Source organism: Piliocolobus tephrosceles, chromosome 20 (assembly GCF_002776525.5).
Source record: "Piliocolobus tephrosceles isolate RC106 chromosome 20, ASM277652v3, whole genome shotgun sequence".
Taxonomy (NCBI): domain Eukaryota; kingdom Metazoa; phylum Chordata; class Mammalia; order Primates; family Cercopithecidae; genus Piliocolobus; species Piliocolobus tephrosceles.
In genome coordinates, this window is record NC_045453.1 from 30,267,160 (window position 1) to 30,271,078 (window position 3,919).

Genomic DNA, 3,919 nt, shown 5'->3' on the forward strand with positions numbered 1-3,919 from the left:
TGAGGAGGGGGTAATGGATAATGAGGGGAGGAGGGCCTGCAGGGGTTCTTGGGAGACCTGAAGGATGAATAGGAGGGGACCAGGGGAGGAGGGTCTGCAGGGGGCCCTGGAAGCCCCATCACGGGCGGGGGGTGGGGAATGGATAAGGTGGGGGGAGGGCCCGCAGGGGGCGCTGGGAGACTTGGGCGGGGGTGAGGGGGAATGTAGAAGGAGGGAGGAGGGTCTGGAGGGGGCGCTGGGGACCTGGGGGGCGTGGATCCGGAGGGGAGGAGGGCCCGCAGGGGGCGCTGGGAGACCTGGGCGGGGCGGGGGAGGGAATGGTTAAGGAAGGCAGGAGGGCCCTGCAGGGGGCGCTGGCAGATCTGGAGTGGGGGGGAGGATAAGGAGGGGAAGTGGGAGAGGAGGGGGAAGGGGGTGCCTAGAGACTTGGGTGGGAAATGGACGTAGAGGAGACTGGGCCAGGAGAGACCTTACAAGGATTCCAAGAGATGGGTTGCGGTGGGCTGGACAGGGCAGGAGTGGAGGGTGAGGAGGACCTTCTATGAGCCACCGAGACCTGAGCAGGGGCTAGGTGGGGACTGGGAATGTGCAGGAAAGGAGACGTGGAAGGAGGGGGAGATAGGGCGGCAGGGATGATGGAGATTGACAGGGACCCCAGACGTGGGGGTCGGGAAATGGGGATGGAAATAAATGGAAAAAAAGAGGCTTCGTGGTGGGAAAGGGGAGGAACTCCGAGGGCTCCGGGGCACTGAGGTGTGCAGAGTTGCCGAATCCTGAGTACCCTCGAGGGAGCAGAGGAAGCTCGAGGAACGAGGAAGAGAGGGGACGACCAGGGCAAAAAAGGGAGAACGTAGGCAGGTGTGGAGGAGGACGATCGTCCGAGGGAGAAGACGGAGTTGTTGAGCAGAGAAAGGGCAGGAATGTGGGGCTGGAAAGGGAGAGGAGACAGCAGATGGAGCAGGGGTGCTTCGGAATTCACAGGTACTTCCCAGGAGCTCACTTAGGGCAGGTGGGAGGGTGGGGGACGTGGAAGGTGGAGGATGTGGAGGGGCGGCAACACTGAACGGGCTGAAGCCCACTGAACTGTTCACTCTAAAGTGGTTCATTTTGTTATGTGTGTTTTCCCTTCAATCAATTACTTTTAATGGAAATTCATATCGATGGTCTCCAGAATAAGTCGAGTTGACACCTGCAACCAGATTTAAAAAATGCAAATTTGGAGCCAACGAGTAAATGAAATAATTTGTACCTCACTGATTTCTTTTAAGGCACAGCTTACAACGTTCCAGGAAACTGTTCTTATTTGTTTTCACTTTTGTTTCAAAATCTTAATGGCATTTTGTTTGCAGATTGTGAATAAATATTTGTATGCTGCAAAAAGCAAATCCAAAACCAACAGCTCAAAGGAGAAAGTGTGGCAAACAGGAGATTGGAGATTGGTCCCCAAAACTCCTGGAGTGACGAAAATTGACCTGGATGAAGAAATGACTTTCTCTTGGCCTTCTTTTGTTTAAACATATCTTCCAGTCCCGGGGATGGATTTCCCTCCCATCCATAGCCAGAGAACTTTCTGTATCCATCAAAATGCTTTCTCTATGTTTGCCCGCTTCCCACAGCTCCCTCTTTGTCATTTGCAAATAATATATAATCAAATATTATTTTTATTTTCAATAGTATAAAAGATAGAAGTAAATTCAGCTTTGAAAGACACCCATGTGCCAGTGGTAATGCATTTGCCAGTGACTTTCTTGGCTCTCTAGTTTCTGCATGGTGTCTGGGGTTTCTGTCACAGTATATGTACTACACAAAGAAAATAAATATTTGAAGGTCACTGGGAAAATAGTGTGCTATAATGACTTATTTTAAATCATTTAAATTAGTTTTTCTGCTTGAGCAATCAGCACCTATTTAGTGCCTTCTTGGGTAATTTTGCATGATGGCTGTGACACTCATGCTGCTAGGAAGGTTTTCCAGAGTTTGTATTATAGAATCATGTTTAGAAAATTTCAAATACAAATTTAAAAGTCATTTTTTAAAAGGAGATATAAAGCCAGTGGGAGGCGGGATAGAGAAAGGGGAAACTGAGTTAGATTTGAAGGGGACAAAGGGACTTAAAAAGAGAAAGAGATGGAAGGGGAGGGATGAAGAGGAGGAGAGAGGGCCAAGCAGGCAGGGGAGACAGGCCTGCAGTTGCTAAACTTTGCTCCTTCCCCGCATTCTTGTATAATATTTGCGAGGAGGCACTCCAAGCTAGACCTGCTGGATTTCCTGCTCATAGGCCTGTGTGGCCCAGGAAACTGTTTAGAAAAGTAGGAGGTAGAATCCTATTTGTACCCTGAGTGTGTGGAGCAGTTTCTACCGGGTAAACCTTCTATCTCTGGATGAAGATAGACTGCAAGGCAAGGTGTTTGCATTTAGTCTCACGTAAAAAGAACAGTGGACTCCTGGGCCCACACCCTCCTTGTCAAGTCTCAATTCCTCAGATGGGCTTCAGTTCCCCCTTTAACCAATGCCGTGCGCCTGTCCAGGCATTTCATCTACAGAGTTCTGTCTCTGTTCCATCCAGACCCATCTCCTCCTTATCCCCAGGGGCTGTGCTAGAAGTGGATGTAAGGGGACAGAGTGTGTCTTGTTCCTTGCATCCAAAACCTGCTGAGACCCAGGCCCTCCTCGTAGCAAATGCCATTCGGTCTCTTAACAGATGCCCAGGTGTGGTGATGGGCCAGCCATGGGTTCCCCCAGTGCCTGCTGTGGAGCTCGGTCACTTGCCTCCTCCAGGTGATAATGCTATTTATTATGCCTTTTGTGCCTCATGTTTAGGGATTTCCATGTAGTGGACAGGTGAGCTTTGCTCTCCCAGCTGCCAGCTGGCTGTAGCGCATGTATTTTGCAGGTGGTATTGTTTTGTGGCGGGTCTACACTATCAGTTTATCAGGCAATGTGCTCAAAGGAAAGGAAGGCCTTGCAAAGTATGTGGCACAGGTAGGGGCTATACACACATTACTGTGTCCCTGCAAATTGATAGGAAGTCCCAACCCCCAGTGCCTGGGGGTACAAAATGTCACAATATTTAGAGGTAGGAGCTTTAAAGAGGTAATTGAGTTTGAACAAAGGCCTTTGGGAGCAGTAGGGGTGGGGGGAAAACTAAGCCACCTGACTGTATTAGTGCCTCCAAAGTGGTGATTATTGAAATGATGGCGAGAGGATGGGGCCCCAGTGCTAGCTGGCTGAGGTCCTTATAAGAAAAGACACCAGGGAAGTGCACACACACAGGAAAGGCTGCCTGAGAGCAGCAAGAAGATGGCTTTATGCAAGTCGAGAACGGGGCCTCGGGAGAACCAAACTTGTCAACACCTTGCTCTTGTACTTCCAGCCTCCAGAACTATGAGAAATAAATGTCTGTTTTCTTAGCCATTTAGTCTGTGGTGTTTTGTTACAGCAGCTGTAGCACACCAGTGCAGGTACACACCAGGACAGGCTCACATCAGTGCAGGCTCACACCAATTCAGGCACACACCAGTGCAAGCTCACACTAATGCAGGCTCACATCAGCGCAGGCATGCACCAGGACAGGCTCACACCAATGCAGGTACACACCAGGACAGGCACACACCAGGACAGGCTCACACCAGTGCAGGCACACACCAGGATAGGCTTACACCAGGATAGGCTCACACCAGTGCAGGCACACACTAGGATAGGCTCACACCAGGATAAGCTCACACCAGTGCAGGCACACACCAGGATAGGGTCACACCAGGATAGGCTCACACCAGTGCAGGCACACACCAGGATAGGGTCATACCAGGATAGGCTCACACCAGTGCAGGCACACATCAATGCAGGCACACACCAGTGCAGGCACACATCAATGCAGGCACACACCAGTGCAGGCACACACCAGGATAGGCTCACACCA